Source organism: Oryctolagus cuniculus, chromosome 10, assembly GCF_051225735.1.
Source record: "Oryctolagus cuniculus isolate XC-2025 breed Fujian yellow rabbit chromosome 10, ASM5122573v1, whole genome shotgun sequence".
NCBI lineage: Eukaryota > Metazoa > Chordata > Mammalia > Lagomorpha > Leporidae > Oryctolagus > Oryctolagus cuniculus.
The window spans coordinates 117,801,553-117,819,073 of record NC_142876.1 but is presented as its reverse complement, the minus strand read 5'-3'; the positions used below and the strand labels follow the sequence as shown (position 1 = coordinate 117,819,073).

Here is a 17,521-nt window from a genome sequence, read left to right as displayed (position 1 = left end):
TGCAGCGGCACCGTCCCCCCAGGTGCTTGGCGTGGATCTGTAAGAACGCAGACGTTGCTGGATGTGAACAGAACACAGCACAGTCACAGCCGTGAGTGGCAGCTCCATCCTGTCACTCGTAGTCCAGTCCCTGTCTGCGTTTCCCCCGTACTTGGCTTTGCCCTCGAGTTGGTAGTTTGCCCTTACAAAGTTGTCAGGGTCACCGAGAAGGCACGGTCGCTTGGTGTGGATCTTTTCACCGCCCCCTTCCCAGGAGGTGCCACAGCGGGGCAGCTGCTCCAGGCGGGCCCCTCACAGAAAGGCCATCCTGGCCTGACCAGGGCAGCCCTCCGAGCCGAGCAGCGGCCTGTGAGGAGGAAGGGATGGGACCATGAAGGCTGTTCTCAGTGTTTCAGAAAGCCACACAGAAAGGAAACACTTAAGGCTTGATAGGCTACGTGGAGCAGCTAAACCATCACACGTTCACACGTGAATTCTGTGGCCTCTGTGGCGTGGCACGCCGGACGGCCTCATGTAGCCCGACGCTCTGCTCGGAGCCAGCTGTGTCTTTGCGTGAGCAGAGGGCTGGGCTAGGTTTGCAGGAGAAGAAACAGAGCTGAGAGCGGGCGCAAACTGCAAGAGTTCCTGGGGGTTGGAAGTGGAGGCTCCACGCTGCCCTGGCCACAGCCCTGCCTGACTTCCTGGCTGCCGGTCAGCGTCAGCGTGGGGGCGGCCCCAGGAGGGCCTCTGGCGTCTGCCCTGGGACTGTTTTTTGGGGCTGTGTTTTTACAGCTGACCCTTCTCACTTGCAAACATAACAGCCGCCATGTGTTGAATTTGGGGGCCTTCCCTATTTGGAGGCGGTGAAATTAAATGGAGTCCTGGTGCGGGGCTCTTCGTTTGGATCCATCGTGCTTTTCCACTGTGGAGATGCAGAGCGGAGGGAAGGTGAGGTGTCCAGAGGTGTCTGTTTTTTTAAGAAACAGATCTTGCTGGTATTTTGTGATGACTTCTGTTAGTCAGGGAATATTCACTGGCCTTGTGCCGAGTTCTTGGTCATGTGAAAGTCAGAGAGTTGCTCGCCAGCCTGCAGGGCAGCGGGTGTGGCCGGGGGTCAGGACATCCCGCGGGATTTCAGGAGCACAAGGTGCGAGAGAGGACCTCAGACCAGATGTGGGTGTGGGGAGCTGGTGCTTGAATGTTGGAACCTTGAGCACAGGAGGGGAGTGGGAGGAAGCCCTCAGGACTGGCCCATGGCGTGACCAAGGCTGTGCCAGACAGAGAGCCCCGGGGCATAGCCGCTCATGCTGGACACCTGGGTGCTTTTATACCTACCGGTCTGGCGACTGCACCAATTGGATGGAGTGGATGTTGCCACCCATTACATGAAAGATTGTGAAGGCTCAGCCGAACAAGTTGGTTAGTGAAGTTCGTTGACCACTGTTAAACTTGGCCGTCCGCGCTCACTACTTACCTCCCTCTTGGAGTGTGTAGGGTGATGTGGTTACAGAGAGTGTCGTCCCCCGCAGTTCCCGCCACACTGAACAGTTTCCAAGAGCAGCTTTGCGTGCTGGCTGTTTGGTGAATGCCAGACCCGGGCACGCCGGGCATTCCCACTCTGCACCACTTCCCATAGAATCTGCGAGTGAGGTTTGACTCTCCAGCACATCAGTGGTTCCCTCTCTGGATCTGCCTCTGGGAGGAGGGCAGGTGGTAGACCATTTTTTCTTTCCTGGCTGTTAGTTTTCTCTGCATTAGAAAGGGACATTTTTTTAAAAAGATTTATTTTTTTTTTTTTGAAAGGCAGAGTTAGAGAGGGAGGAAACAGAGATCTTCGAAATGCTGGTTTACTCCCCAAATGGCCACGATGGCTACGGCTGGGCCAGTCCAAATCAGGAGCCTGGAGCTTCATCCCGGTCCCCCACGTGAGTGCAGGGGCCCAAGCACTTGAGCCAACTTCCTCTGCTTACCCAGGCCCATTGGCAGGGAGCTGGATCAGAAGTGGAACTGCTGGACCTGATCCAGAACTGCATGGGATTCTGGGGTTGCAGTGGTGGCTTAACCTGCTACTCCATAATGCCCGCCCCTAGCAGTGGACGTAAAGACTGGCTGCTGCTAGCTTTTGTTAAACGGTCTGGAGAAAATTTAATTGTGTTAAACTAGAAATGTCTGTATCCTGCTGTTACAGGACAGAATTTTTAAAAAGGTTTTTATGTTTTTGTTTTGGTTAGTTTAGTGTATTTGAAAGGGGTGGGAGGAAAGAGAGAGAACTGGTTCACTCCCCAGATGCCTAGGAGCCTATAACTCAATGCACATCTCCCACATCGGTGCTAGGGACCCAAGTGATTATATCATCTCCTGCTGCCACCCAGGGTGCATTGGCAGGAAGCTGAATCAGAAGTAGGGCAGGAACTCAAACACAGGTACAGCAGCAACAGATGCCATGTATCCCATGCTGAGTCTTTTTTTGTTTAAGATTGATTGATTGATTGATTGATTGATTGATTGATTTGAAAGGCAGAGTTACAGAGATGCAGAGGCAGAGAGAGAGACAGAGAGAAAGATGTCTTCTATCTGCTGGTTCACTCACCAGATGGCTGCACAGGCCAAACCTGTGCTGATCCAAACCCAGGCCATAGCAGGGAGCTGCATCGGAAGTAGAGCAGCCGGGACTTGAACTGGCACCGCATGGGATGCTAGCACTGCAGGTGGCGGCTTTACCTGCTATGCCACAGCACCAGCCTCCCATGCTGAGTCTTAATCCCTACACGAAGTATTCTCTCCCTCGGATGAAACTATCAGGTAAACTGCTCAGGGATTGTTTTGTTTTCATTTTGTGCTCGCTTAAAGTATTTGTGTGTAAGCCTCCCTTGGAGAGGCCGTATCTAATTCTGCTTAGCATTTTATGAAAAGGAAAGAAACTTTGCTTTAAAGGAAATTTAAGAAATAAGTTCATTTTCATAAAAGAGACATACATCATTTATGTTAATCTTGTTTTAACTTCAGTCTAAACGAGTGAGAGCCAGTGTTTCAGAAATAGCTGTTCTGAGTTTGTGTGCCCCAGTGTTCTCTGGTTTATTTATGTTCTGTTCCCCGTCCCCGCTTCCCCCCACTTTCCCACAATGACCTGTGGAGCTGGAGCATCCCGCCTCAGGGCCGCGGTAGCCAGGCTGAGACGACCACGGTGAGCCCAGCTCTCCTGAGCACTCAGCTGTGAGGGCTCCGGGAAGGAGCACAGGCTATGCAGGTTTGCGCCTGCTCCTGCCAGTAGCTGATGGCTTCCCCTGTAGACTGGGGACAACCCCTGCCCCCCAGGGTCGCTGTTCTGATGTGCTTTGAGGTCTTTAGCAGGGTGCTACAAATGTAAATTACTGGGAGCTAAATTCTGGGAGCCTTGTGGTGCAGCAGGTTAAACCACCACTTCCTTTGTTTTTTGTTTGTTTGTTTTTTAAGATAGAGATCTTCCATCCGCTGGTTCACTCCCCAGATAATCTCAAAGCCAGGCTCCAGTCTCCACGTAAGGGTAGGGGCCCAAACACTTGGGCCATCATCGCTGCTTTCCCAGGCCAGTTAGGGAGCTGGACCAGAAGTGGAACTGGATTGCCGTTGTGGCCTAGGGGGTTAAGCCACCACCTGTAGTGCTGGCATCCTATATGGGTACTGCTTTGAGTCCCAGCTACTTCACTTCTGATCCAGCTCCCTGCTAATGCACACAGGAAAGCAGCAGCATATGACCCAAGTGCTTGGGCCCCTGCACCCATATGGGAGACCTGGGTGAAGGTCCTAGCTCCTGGCTTCAGTCTGGCCCAGTCGCGGCCATTTGTTGTGGCCATTTGGGGAGTGAACCAGCAGATGGAAGATCTCTCTCTCTTGGTAACTCTGCTTTTGAAATAAATAAAATAAATCTTTAAAAAAAAAAAAAAAAGTGGAGCAACGGGAATGAACCAGGGCCCATGTGGGATGCTGGTGTCACCGGTGGCAGCTTTACCCACTACACCACAAAACTGACCTCAAGCCACAAGCCACCACTCTGGACACCAGCATCATATTACAGCACCAGTTTGACCCAGCTTCCCACCCATGAGCCTGGGAAAGCAGCAGAGGGTGGCCCAAATTTGCACCCCTGCCATGTCTGTGGGAGACTTGTATAGAGTTTCAGGCTCCTGGCTTCAACTTGGCCGAGCCTAGCTCCCAGTGTTATGGCCATCTGGGAAGTGAAACATCAGGCAGAAGATTCTATGTCACTCTCCCTTTCAAATAAATAAATAAATGACTTTTTAAAAAAATTCAGATGAGCCAGTTAGAAAACCACTATAGTTTTTTTTGTTTGTTTTTTTTTTGTTTTGTTTGTTTGTTTTTGTTTTTTATGACAGGTAGAGTTTATAGGCAGTGAGAGAAAGAGACAGAGAGAAAGGTCTTCTTTCTGTTGGTTCACCCCCCAAATGACTGCCACAGCCAGTGCCGTGCCGATCCAAAACCAGGAGCCAAGTGCCTCTTTCTGGTCTCCCATGCAGGTGCAGGGCCCAAGCACTTGGGCCATCCTCCACTGCCCTCCTGGGCCACAGCAGAGAGCTGGGCTGGAAGAGGAGCAGAACCCGAACTAGAACCCGGTGCCCATATGGGATGCCAGCGCTATAGGCAGAGGACTAACCAAGTGAGCCATGGTGCCCCCCCCCTTTTTTCTTTCAATAAAAATAGTTCTTAGGGGCCAGAATGTTAAGCCTCTACCTGCAGTGCTAGCATCCCATGTGGGCGCTAGTTCAAGTCTTGGCTGTTCCACTTCAGATCAAGCTCCCTGCTTATGTGCCTGGGAAAGCAGAAGAAGATAGGTATAACACCTTAGGTCCTTAATTATTAACCATTAAAATTGCAGTTCATATTGAGTGGATAGTAGAGTGTCAAAGAGATTAGTAACAGATAGTTTTGTAGTAGAACATAAAAAATGTGATTTCAGACAGGGTGTATGAATGTACATTATCTTTTTTTTTTAAGTTTTATTTCTTTATTTGAAAGGCAGACTTAGGTAGATATATATAGAGAGAGATCTTCCATCTACTGGTTCACTCCTGAAATGACTACAACAGCTAAAGTTCAGCCGATCCAAAACCAGGAGCCAAGAGCTTCTTGTGGTCTCCAATGTGAGTGCAGGGGCCCAAGTACTTGGGCCATCTTCTGTTGCTTTAAGTACATTAGCAGGGAGCTGGATCAGAAGTAGAGCACAGGACTCAAACCAATGTCCATATGGGGTGCCAGCGCCACAGGTGGCAGCTTTACCTGCTATACCACAGCGCTGGCCTCACATTATCGCTCTTAAAATTCAGCTCAAGGACTGGTGTTGTGGCCCAACAGGTAAAGCTGCCACCTGCAACACCAACATCCCATATTGGTGCCGGTTCCATTCTTGCTTGCTCCATCCCTGATCCAGCTTCCTGCTAATGGCCTAGGAAAAGCAGTGGAAGATGACCCAAGTGCTTGGGCCCCTGCCACCCACATGGGAGACTGGGATGAAGCTCCAGCCTAGCCCACTGACCATTGTGGCCATCTGGGGAGTGAACCATCTAATGGAAGATCTATCTCTCTCTGTCTCTGTCTCTGTCTCTGTCTCTCTCTTTCTCTCTCTCTAACTCCGACTTTATAAAAAAAAAAAGTTCAAGAACTTTGTAATATAAAACAATGGCAACTGCTTACGGCATGATTTTCTTTTTTCTTTTCTTTTCTTTTTTTTTTTTGGACAGGCAGAGTTAGACAGTGAGAGAGAGAGAGACAGACAGAGAGAAAGGTCTTCCTTCTGTTGGTTCACCCCCCAAATGGCCACTACGGCTGGCGCACTGCGGCTGGGGCACCACGCTGATCCAAAGCCAGGCGCCAGGTGCTTCCTCCTGGTCTCCCAGGCAGGTACAGGGCCCAAGCGCTTGGGCCATCCTCCACTGCCTTCCCAGGCCACAGCAGAGAGCTGGACTGGAAGAAGAGCAACCGGGACAGAATCCGGTGCCCTGACCAGGACTAGAACCCAGGGTGCTGGCACTGCAGGTGGAGGATTAGCCTAGTGAGTGGCGGCGCCGACCGCATCGATTTTTTTAGCTGGACATTCTTACCTGATTTGAAATGAACTCATCAGAAGGACGATGGAGCCCGTGCTCCCTTGACTTGAGCTACACGCACAGTACTGGTCCCTTAGTAGCAGGGACAGGTTCATTCTGAGAATGCATTGCGAAGCGATTTCGTGGTGGTGGGAACATCTTAGGGTGCACTCCCAGGTAGCTGTGACGTCACCAGCTGAGGGTCTCCTGGGACCACTGTGAGTGACTGAAAGACGCGTCTGCATCGAGGCCGGACTTCTCCTCAGTGGCTCTTCTCTCTGCCACCTGCAGACTCAGTTCCCTGCTCTTGCGGAAGCATTTCCCTTCCGAGACCCTGCCTGGTGGTCCTCCAAGTCTTTCTGACTTCAGCATTCAATGTCCTTCGAGAAATCGGTTCTGACTCGCTCTTTGCCACTAAGGCTGAGACGCAGATGCGATTGTGTAAGCGCAAGGCTGAGAGCACCGTGCACATTTGGGGTAGTTTGTATTGTGAGCATAGTTAAATGACAGAGATCCAGAACTCCCAGTCACCCACACCCCCAATTTTCCTTTATATTTTAATATTTTTAAATGGCCATAACACATGCAGAAAACGTTTCTCTGGGTGGAAGTCTCTTAGCATTTTTTTTTTTTCACTTTTTCCCCTCTAGAGAGAAAGAATGTTGCTGAAATTTTGGAAATTAGAGTTATGTTAACTAATACTAAAGCAAAGGATTTTGTTGGGTAGGGTGAACTTTGAAGGGCAGCTGACCGTTTTATATCTGAAATTTTGTTCACACGTGGGACATGCGTTTTGACTGCTTTGGGAGATGATGCTACCCCTCCAGAGAATGCATCTTCTGGTTCTTCCTCTGGGGCTGGAACAGTCGGGTGATAGGAAGGGCAATGAGCAGCCGTCCTCCAAAGCAGTGTTACCCATTCAATACTGATACCGTGGGGAGTTTCTGTGGCTCCATATTCTTGCTAAAGTCCTGGTACCTTCCAACTTTAAAACTATTGCTAGTCTGCTAATTGTGTAACAGTGTCTCATTAGATTTCTGTTTTGGGTTTTCCTGATTGCCAGTGATGGTTGACATCTTAGGATTTTTTACTTGGATTCCTTAGATTCCTCATGCCTGATGGCTCATATATCTCTACTTCAATTCTTAAAAATCCTTGTTACACTCATGTAGCCCCTATTAAAAGAAAGCACAGTAGGATGACCTAGTTATTCACTTGAAAAATATGGTGGAATCCGCTGACCCCTGTTCTCAGCTCGGATGAGCTGTTTGGCTTGGTCAGAGCCCTCAACCTGCGGCCTCTTCGTGCTCACTTGCAGATAGGAATATTGGCTTGGTTATAGCAGTGGTTCTCAGATCCGGCCGCCCATAACAATTGCCTGGGGTGTTTCTTCCTAGTTCTGAGGGTTGGACTAAGCCTGCACCAGGAGGCTTGATGCAGCTGGATTAGAGATTGCTAATCCCTTCCAACCTCAGAGCCTGTGATAATGACACAATAGACCTTTCATGCCTGGATTCCGCGCTTCCAGTCATCCTCCTCGTCTGCACCCTGAAATAAGGAAGCTAGAGACCGAGTTCTCTGCGGGCCTTAGTCTATTTTTGTGAGCAAGTCGTGAAAAGGAAGCAGCTCTTTAATTTAGTGCACAGAGGAGAACTTGGCCGCAACACTTGCAGCACGTTTTTGAGGCTGGTTTGAAGGACGAGGTAAAGAAGTCCCCAGTGGCCCTTAAGGAGAACGAGGTACCATGTAGGTCGTGGTGGCTGAGCACAGCACAGGCCCTGTGAGGCTGAGGCAATGAATTGCTGATTTTTTTTAAGATTTTTTTTTATTTGAAAGTCAGTTAGAGATCTTCTACCCACTGGTTCACTCCTCAGATGACCCCAGCAGCAGCACAGAACCAAGCCAAAGCCAGGACCCAGGAGCTTTCTCCAGGTGTGCCACAAGGGTAGCAGGGGCCCCAGCACTTGGGATATCTTCTGCTGCTTTTCCCAGGCCATTAGCATGGATCTAGATCTGAGGTGCAGCAGCTGGGACACCAGCTGGCACCCATATGGGATGTTGGCACCACAGTGGCAGCTTTACCTGCTACGCTGGAATGTCATCCCTGATTTGCTGATTTTTTTACTTTCTCTTAAGATTCTGTCCCATTCCCAGGAGCCCTACCTCACCTCTGTATCCAGTCACTGGTAGAATGGCTCAGGACTGGAACCGTGGCTCCTCAAGGTGAAGCAACTGCGCTCCAAGGGGACTGATGAAAACCCTTGTGCCCTGGGCACAGAGTACTAGGCTGTGTGTGGATGGCTACTGGGGTGAAGAAAGGTGGTGCGAGAGGCATCATATGACCCGTGTACCTGTGTATGACCCGTGTACCTGTGTATGACCCGTGTACCTGTGTATGACCCGTGTACCTGTGTATCACCCGTGTACCTGTGTATCACCCATCTACCTGTGTATCACCCGTGTACCTGTGTATCACCCGTCTACCTGTGTATCACCCATGTACCTGTGTATCACCTGTGTACCTGTGTATGACCTGTGTACCTGTGTATCACCTGTCTACCTGTGTATGACCCGTGTACCTGTGTATCACCCGTGTACCTGTGTATCACCCGTCTACCTGTGTATGACCTGTGTACCTGTGTATCACCCGTGTACCTGTGTATCACCCGTCTACCTGTGTATCACCCGTCTACCTGTGTATGACCTGTGTACCTGTGTATCACCCGTGTACCTGTGTGTCACCCGTCTACCTGTGTATGACCTGTGTACCTGTGTATGACCCATCTACTTGTGTATGTCCAGAGGTCTCCATGACCCAGTGCCTGGCACCAGGTCAGTGGTGCTTTCCAGTGCCCGTCAGCTACTGACAGCTGTGTCTGTGTGGCTGGGACATGACACTGGCTGGTGCCTTGTAGTTGTCAGAGTGTGTTGCCTTGCGTTTACTGAGTTAATCATCAGAGCAATTGTTGGCAGGGAAAAACACTTCGTAGTTGTCTAGACCCTGGTTACGAACTGCAGAAACCAAAAGCTTGAATGAGTTTTAGCATAAATGACTCATTCACTGCTTCATGGAACCAGGCCACAGGGTCCTGGCCCTGAGGGCTCCAGGTTGGGAGAGTCAACGTCTAGACCAGGTTTGTCTTCCTGCTCATCTCTGCTGTCTCTCGGGTCCTTTGTCTCTTGCCAGTGGGGTTTTTTCCCCCTTGTAAGAAGAAGCATGGCCTCAGGCGGTTCCAGATTCTCGCTCTTCCTTTAAGAGCTGCTTTTCCAGTGGCTGCAACAGGAAGACCTCAGGAAAGGTGTGTGCTGGGCCAGGCTCTGGTCGCGTGCCTTCTCTGGACTACTCACAGTGAACAGGAAGGGTTGCATTGATTGGCTGGCTTGGGCCATGGTCATGGGGCAGTGATTGACAGCCCCACTGAGCCGTAAGATAGGAGCGAGGCGGGCAGTCCACCAAAGGAGAGACTGGCACCAGTGCTCCTTCCACGTATGTTCCCATTGTGGTTTTGTTTGTTTGTTTGTTTTTTGTTTGTTTGTTTTTGACAGGCAGAGTGGACAGTGGGAGAGAGAGACAGAGAGAAAGGTCTTCCTTTTTGCCGTTGGTTCACCCTCCAATGGCCGCCGCGGCCAGCACGCTGCGGCCAGCGCACCGCGCTGATATGAAGCCAGGAGCCAGGTGCTTATCCTGGTCTCCCATGGGGTGCAGGGCCCAAGCACTTGGGCCATCCTCCACTGCACTCCCGGGCCATAGCAGAGAGCTGGCCTGGAAGAGGGGCAACCGGGACAGAATCCGGCGCCCCGACCGGGACTAGAACCCGGTGTGCCGGCGCCGCAAGGCGGAGGATTAGCCTATTGAGCCACGGCGCCGACTCTTTTTTAAGATGTAATTATTCATTTGAAATTTGGAATTATACAGAAAGAGAAGGAGAGAGAGAGAGAGACAGAGAGAGAGGTCTTCCACCTGCTGGTTCAGTCTCCAATTGGCCACAACTGCCGGAGCTGCGCCAATCCGAAGCCAGGAGCCAGGAACTTCTTCCAGGTCTCCCACATGGGTGCAGGGGCTCAAAGACTTGGACCATCTTCCACTGCTTTCCCAGGCCATAGCAGAGAGCTGGATGGGAAGAGGAGCAGCTGGGACTTGAACCGGCGCCTACATGGGATGCCGGCACTGCAGGCTGGGGCTTTACTCGCTACGCCACAGCGCCAGTTTCCCATCCTGTTTTAATTCTACTCCTGTCTGTTCCTGTCCCCTAAACAGTTCTGTTTCTCTGTGAACAAGGAGTTCAGTGCAAACCATGAAATTCTAGCCTCCAGATTTGTCCCCACGTTTGCCTCACTGTTTCCCAGATGACCCCGTCCTCTCTGCTGACCACAGACTCCGGATGAGAGCTCCCTGTCCCTCAGTCCTACAGCAGACCGGCTGCATGGCTGCCCTCACTCCATTCCCCCAGAGCAAGGAAGAATGGGCTGTGGGACTGAGCGTGGGGCTTCCTGCTCTCTCTCTAGCACACAGTAGCCTTGCCTCGGGCCACAGGGAGACCACGCTCATGGTATGGGATGCAGCTGTGTGGGGACCGAGCCTGGAGTCAGGGGCTGAGTGGCCTGAGGTCAGCTTGAGGCCACCTGGTTGAGCCTGGATGGGCCTGGTCACCCCCTGCGTACTGCCTTTGGTCTCCTTTGCGTCTAACTCGTGCCCGGCCCTGCTGACCCTGCCGAGCCTGTAATTGGGAACGCGGAGGACGTAGTGCAGGCTCACACAGTGAACACTGTGGGGTATTGTGGGCCCCTGTGGCTTGCTGGGCGGGGAGAAGGAGGGGAGAGCTGGTGGCTGGGGAACAAATTGCAACCAGATGTAGATTGCAGTAAACACCACGCTGCTGTCCTCTGCTCAGAGGTGCCGTGGTTTCTCGAGGCAGCAGAGCGATCAGTAAACTAGAGGCGTTCCAGGCAGAGTGGGCCTCCTGGGGGCTCTGTCCACAGAATGCAAGGCAGAGCCTGGAGCCCTCCCCTACCTGCGATTTTACACCGCAGTAATAGGCTTAGAGTGTAGCACCCAGACCCTGTGGAACCTGGAAGGAGCCTGGGACTGTGGTTCAAAAAGGAGGCGTCACAGGTGGGGTGGAGGTGGGGGTGTCTGCACCCCTTCACGCATATCCAAGAGCCTGCCTTGTGCCGCTTGCCGAGGAGAACCAACTGACCTTCAGACCCCGGGGAGGGCCGGAGGAGCCTTTGCGGGCCGGCAAAGGAAGCGGCCTCTGGGCCAGAAACATGGAGCGGGTGGGACTGAGTGATGCAGGGAAGTGCCAGAGCCTTTCTGCCCAGTCCCTGTTTAAGGGCTCCTGGAAAACTTCCTGGACTGGAATTAGCATGTAAATGAAGAGGGACCAGCACTGTATGGTAGTAGGCTAAGCCTCCCCTGCAGCGCCAGCATCACATATAGGCACCAGTTTCTTTCCCAGCTCTCTGCTATGGCCTGGGAAAGCAGCAGAGGATGGTCCAAGTCCTTGGGCCCCTGCACCCACGGGGGAAGACCTGGAGGGAGCTCCTGGCTTCAGATCGGCTCAGCTTCAGCCACTGCAGCCTTTTGGGGAATGAACCAGCAGATGGAAGACCTCTCTCTCTGCCTCTCCTCTCTATATATAACTCTGACTTCAAATAAATAAATAAGTCTGTAAAGTCTTTAAAATCATCTCTTAAAAAAAAAAGAATATAAAGGGCATGACGCTAGTCCAGGTGAACTCAGCAGCATCAGGGCTGTGCTCCACCCTCAGTTGACCTCTGCCCTGACTTGGGCTCCTTGGGGGGCCTCCCCCACCCCCCTCTCACTGGGTGGGCCATTCCTCCTGGGGCAGTGACATGGAATGCCTGCCTGTGCTCCATAGGCTGTACTGAGCATGCGTGGGGTGAGCTCATTGACTCTTCACAGACGTTGATTTTTCACACGAGGATCACGGCAGAGGCTGGTGGAAGTCACGTGAGGCGCCCAAGGTCAGGTCACTGGTGGGAGCCACTCTGCAGGCCCCGTCTCTAGGCCTTCTGGCACTCGCCCCGGCTTTCTCACTCCTCGCACCTCCGTATTCCAGATAGGCACCCTGGTCGGCCGTTGTGTGCCGTGGTTCCTAGCTCTTCAGGCCAGCAGCCTGTACGGAAGTCTGCAGGGGACTAAGTTCCATGAGCCAAGCCCACAGAGACTGTGTGCCTGGGGAGACTGCAGCTGGGGGGTACACGTTCACTGCATGGAATGACGACTCCTCTTGTACCCCAGAAATCTGCTTTCCAGAGCGCATCTTGCCGACTTCCGGACACTCGAAGGGTCGTTAGCAAGCATGTGCACTTGGAGCTCCCTCTTACAAGCTGTGCCTTGACCCTGGTACCAGCTGTGAACAGTCATCTCCAGCCTCCCAGGGAAAATCCTGTGTCCTGAGGCCACACCTTTCTCCCTGTGCAGGAAGTTGGCAATTCCCGTCCTCCCTGAGGGCCTTTTCACAGATGGCTGCTAAGTTCCAAGCTGTCTCCCTCTGGCCTTGTCCTCCAAGACTCTCCTCGTCCTCCAGACATGCAGAGCCCCAGGCACTGCCCTGTGCTTGAAGCACAGCCATTGAGGAAGAAAACATCTCCCGTCCCTGCCTGGACACCCAGGAAAATACTTTGAACCAAATGGAGTGGAGAAGACAAATTGGCTGCATCTATTTAAGAACAAATCAGGGGCCAGTGCTGTGACATAGTGGGTAAAGCCGCCACCTGCAGTGCTGGCATCCCATTTGTGTGCTGGTTCAAGTCCCAGCTGTTCCACTTCTGATCCAGCTCTCTGCCATGGCCTGGGAAAGCAAAAGATGGCCCAAGTCCTTGGGTCCTGGCACCCATGTAGAAGACCTGGAAGAAACTTCTGGTTCCTGGCTTTGGGTTAGCCCAGCTCTGGCCATTGTGGCCATTTTGGGGGAGTGAACCAGCACGGGAGAGTTCTCTCTCAGCCTCCACCTCTGTCTCTCTGTAACTCTGCTTTTCAAACAAATAATCTTTAAAAAAAAAATCAAGCTTTCTGAATCTACCACCGAGGGCAGGTTGGGTGCAGAGACTCAGTGCAATAGAAGTAGCAGCCCTCATTTCTAGGCCTGATCAGCAGATGAGGTGGAGCAGCAGGTGGCGTGGCCCCAGAGGAGTTCACGCCAAGGAGAGGGTCGGGCTGCTGCCTGCTGAAGCGAGTATAGCTGTTGTGCCCGAGGCAGAACCCTGGGAGTCTGCACTGAGCAGGCATTTGCTGTGGGACCTGAAGGCAGGTGCCAGGCTTCACGCCCATCTGTGATCCCAGCACCTAGCAGAACCGTCCCCCACAGAAAATGCAGCACATATGCTACTTAAGAAGTGACTGAGATCCCCTTTACGTGAAGTGTTCGGGATGGGCACATCCGGAGAAATGTAGCATCCATTACCAGGGATGTGGGATAAATTGGAGTGTCTCCTGGGGGGCCCCAGGTTTCTTGCTGGGGGGATGTGATCTGGAGTTAGAGAGGAGAGGCAGCAACGCTGTGACTGCACTGGGGACCACTGAACTGGACACTGTGATGTGTGCATTAAATAGAAGCAGGGCTGGCATTTTAAACTTGAGCAAGAAGGTGAGACCCCTCAAAAATGCGGGGCAGACCAGAGTGCTCTAAAGGGCACCCCAGCCCTGGGCTCGGCCCTGGTGGGTTGGGGAGCCAGCCTCTGAGGCTCGTGTGCCCAGGCCTGTAGTAATGCCAGCCGTTCTACAGGGTGAGCCCCTTAGGAGCGAGGGCTCCGGGACTGGGCTTCTTAGGTCTTGCAGAGTGAAATGGAAGAGGTGAGCGTTTTTCTATATAGGAGACAAATGCTGCAGATAATCTTGTAAAGACAAAAGATTCTCTTCAGTGTTTTTAAATGCATGGTAATGTCTGCACGTTGCAAATACTGTTCCACACTGCACCAGCATTGATTGAGCACCTGCTGTGTACCAGGCACCAGGCTGGGCATGGATGGATTCTCACTGGCAAGGATGTAGCAGTCTGATGGGGAACAACGGCACTGACCTGAGCCGGCAGTCAGAACCCACAAAGGGTGTTCGAAACAAGCAGTCCCTTGCCTGTTAGCAAGCAGAGTGTCTGTGGCTCTGTCTGCTGTGTCCAGAGAGAACCACACTCAAATGGGAAGATCTGCCTACAGTGGGAGGAGGCAGTAGGCACTCGCGTGGAGGCCTTGAGCGTCCTCTACATTCTCGGGGGGAAAAGAGAGGGGGTTGATGCCTTCCTGCCACGTGGCCCGAGCACCACACGTCCTTGCAGCGTGGAGAGGGCTGTCGGCGAGCTTCCTCCACGTCTCCTCCCTAGAAGTCAGGAGGTTTCCGGGCGATGCCTGCAGGCCCGAGCCACCCTCACAGATGGTGGTACCAGAAAATGCAGAGCAGAGCTGATGTGTTGCCAGTGCACCTCCCAGACCTGTGTGGCAAGGACGCTTCCCAGTACCTCAGAGCCAACAGCAGCACAGGCTTGGTCCATGTGTGTTGAGAACGGACAGCTAGACCAGGGTGGAGGAGGTGGCAGTTTAAAAGACCCTCAAGGACCACAGCTGTTGGGGCTGATTTTTCTCCTTTCGGTGGCATTCCAAGCTCTTTGTCTGCTCTGTGAGGCGAATTCATTCTGCGCCCTCGTGAGTCATCCTGCCCACAAATAACCTCTCGGAGTAGCCTTTATGAAAATAGACAATTCCCATCGCATCGTGTGAGCTGGCAGCTGGTGTGTGCCTTCCGTGGGTGGGCTGTGCTACGTCTGCCTGCACCCACGCATGTCAGGACTGCTACGGTTGGGGGCCACAGCATGCAGGGGGGACGTCTAGACTCAGAGGCCGAGGCCAGCGTGCGTAGGGGAGGCTGGCGAGCACCTCCACCCAGCTTAGTTCTGTGCCGGTTCTTTGGCTGGGTCTAGGAACTGAACCGGCACAAGACCGATGAATAGGAGAAAGCATGCAGGTCGCGTCAGCCATTGCTGTGCGCAGGGACCCTCACAACAGTCGGGAAAAGGCCCAGGCAGAGGCCTTTGGATGTTTTGACGAAAGACGGTAGAATCAAGAAGGCAGGATGAGAAAGGGGGGTCTAGGCCGGGGCAGCGGATCCCAAGGAGCGCAGCGCGCAGAAGCGAGGAGTTCCTTGAGCTGGTTTGTTTCCGCAGCCCACTGCAGTGCCGCTGCCCAGCCGCCGGCGATGGGACTGTTCGCTCCCACTGGCACAGGGAAGGCATCTCTCTGAGCTGGAGTTAAAGGCTTGCTGGAAGTAGGGGAGGCCGAGCAGGTGGCCCCACTTTGTGGGCTGCCTCTTGGGAGCCTTCTGCAGGCCCGAGGAGAGCACGTTGGGGTGGTGTGTCCTCCAGCCCACTGATGGGCAGCCTGGCTGCTCCTGTGCCACCTTCAAGGCTGCCGGCTCCTGTGGCCGCGGGCCCTCCTCGCAGAGGTCTTGTGAAGATATCTCTGGAAAAAAAGACAGCATCGGAGAAGGTTCCCTGGAGAAACCTCGTGTCCCTTCAGCCGGGAGCTTGCTCCTGCAGCTTTTCTTCTGTGTTACCCCGCTTTACTTCTGAGCAGCGTTGTTGTTAAGGTCGCCCTCGACAGAGACTGCGGTGTGTATAGACGCGTCCGTTTTCCTGCCCAGGAACATGGACTCTGCCTGGTGATGGTCCCCCCGGAGCACCTCCAACACCTGGCTGTCCCTGGCACGCTCCTCCAGTGGGGGCAGCGCCGCCTGTGGGTCAGCACCTGAGGTTGGTCATGGAGGCCCAAGACGAGCACACATCCTGGCTGTGACTGTGGTTCAAACGGTTCTGTGACCCGGTCGTGACCAGGAGTTGTAACCAGCAACTCCTGGGACTAGGACCGGGAGCTGGACCTGGCAGTGTGGGCGGGGCTGGGGCAGCCTCATCGTGCAGCTGAGGAGAGCCAGCTCGAGGGTGGGGAGCACACAGGGGAGAGAGCTGACGGGGAGCAGGTGAGCCCAGCCACACTGCCCGGAAGGCACCGTCCCCTTGACCTTTCTGACCGTGGGAACCGTCCACTTGTTCTCCAGCCCTGAGTTCTGGCTCCCTGCAGGGTGGTGTTTCCCCCTCGCCCGGCGTCCCACAGTGCAGAGGCCGCCCAGGCTGCATTTGCTGAGTCAGTTCTCCTGGAGTTGACCAGGCAGTTAGCACACAGCAGAGGGGAGCAAGGCTGTGTTGCCCAGTGCTGCAGCCACAAGAGGCAATCCAAGTTTAAGTTTGAGTTCATGCAGACAAAGATGGAACTTCCTTCCTGGGAGACTACCCACGTTTCAAGTGCTCAGCAGCCACACGAGCTGTGGCAAGGACAGAGGGTGGCTGCAGAGCCATCTTGGCCAGCCAGGGCCTGATTCAAGCTCAGGACTTCCCTCTGTACCGTGCAGCCCCTGGGTTCATTTTCCCATCAGATTACTCTCCATCCAGGGGGAACCATGTGTGGGGATTCACAGAAATCATTAATTCATTCTTCAGAAGTTGAATGGATCCGTACTTTGCCCAAGACGCACAGTAGAAAGCTGAGTAAGATGAAGCCCCTGCCCTAGACTTCAATCCAGCAGGGACTCGGTCATTTAAAGCAATGATTTCTGTGCTGTGGGAACACGAGGGCAAGAGCCCTGTCTGTGCCGGGGACAGGCAGACGGGTCAGGAAGTGTCCTGTTGCTGGGTGCATGGAGCTTCTGACGGTGCGATTGGAGGGCCACGTGGGGTTTTTGTGTCTGTCCGACTCAGAGCGTGTGTGTGTGTGTGTGTGTGTGTGTGTGTGTACGGTGCCACTCTGAGTCAGCCATCTTTCGGAGTGTTGAGGCAGTGACACACCCAGCAAGGGGAGTGCAGCCAGTGTGTCCTGATGAGCCAGTGTCTGAGCAGGTGAGCGGTGAGGAGGACCACACTGTGCAGATGGAGCGTGAGGGCGGGCCATGCCAGCGTTTATCTGAGGCCGTCCAGTGTCCTTAGGGAAGCGTGTTATGTACAAGGATCTGAAAGCGAAGGGAGCAGTGATTGGCATCAGAAATGGCAGAGCTGGGGCTGGGAAACTGAAATTAAAGTTGTTCGGGAGCTGGCCTCCGGTAGGGTCTGACTGCGACCCGACAAGTGTGTGCGGGGAGATGGGGCCTGAGGAGGGAGGTGAGGACCGGCCTGCGTGCGTGGGCTGGCGCTGTTGTCTCGGGAGCAGGTGTGTTCAGACACGAACGTGTGCGCTGCTCCGGCGGTGCAGAAACGGACGAAGGCCCTGTGTCCAGAGGCAGCCTCGCCCTCGTGCTGGTGAAGAACTCCTCACTAAGAGCGGTCAGACCTCGTCCCTTCCCGTGCCCTGTGAGGACGGGCTTCCAGGGTCCCCTTCCGCAGCACACACTCAGGCTGTGTCTCAGCTCCCACGGGGAGGTGAGCAGGCCGAGAGGCAGGCACTGACTCTCTGAGCCGCACCTG

At 53.6% G+C, this 17,521-nt stretch overlaps 1 protein-coding gene across 9 annotated transcripts in view; it reads left to right on the top strand.

Annotated features, from left to right (window-relative positions):
• ATG7 (autophagy related 7) overlaps positions 1-17,521 on the top strand; it is a 223,788-nt gene that overhangs the window by 141,491 nt on the left and 64,776 nt on the right. The gene's annotated exons all lie outside the window — the stretch shown is intronic.